The sequence below is a fragment of the Penaeus monodon genome, chromosome 20 (genome assembly GCF_015228065.2).
Source record: "Penaeus monodon isolate SGIC_2016 chromosome 20, NSTDA_Pmon_1, whole genome shotgun sequence".
NCBI lineage: Eukaryota > Metazoa > Arthropoda > Malacostraca > Decapoda > Penaeidae > Penaeus > Penaeus monodon.
Genome location: NC_051405.1, coordinates 5,858,958 through 5,859,256, shown reverse-complemented (window position 1 = coordinate 5,859,256; position 299 = coordinate 5,858,958).

Here is a 299-nt window from a genome sequence, read left to right as displayed (position 1 = left end):
GGTCGTTTTTTTCTCTCTGTTTCGTTTCTTGCAGAGAACAGGTCCTCTATCAGCTTATATATATGAAGTAATTACTGGGTAATCAATCCTGAGGGAGATACAGGTAATTATTTAAGGAATTATTTTCAAGAGTATAGCCTTTTTGTGCAAGGAATTTAGGAGAGGGATCCCGAGTGGCGTCAGTCTTGCTGCTCTTTTGCAGAAATTAATTAGTGGCTTGCAACTATGTCAGGGGCAAAATATAATCTAGAATGGATTAGTGGTGAACGCGAATAAAGCACTTCTTTGACTTACAATGT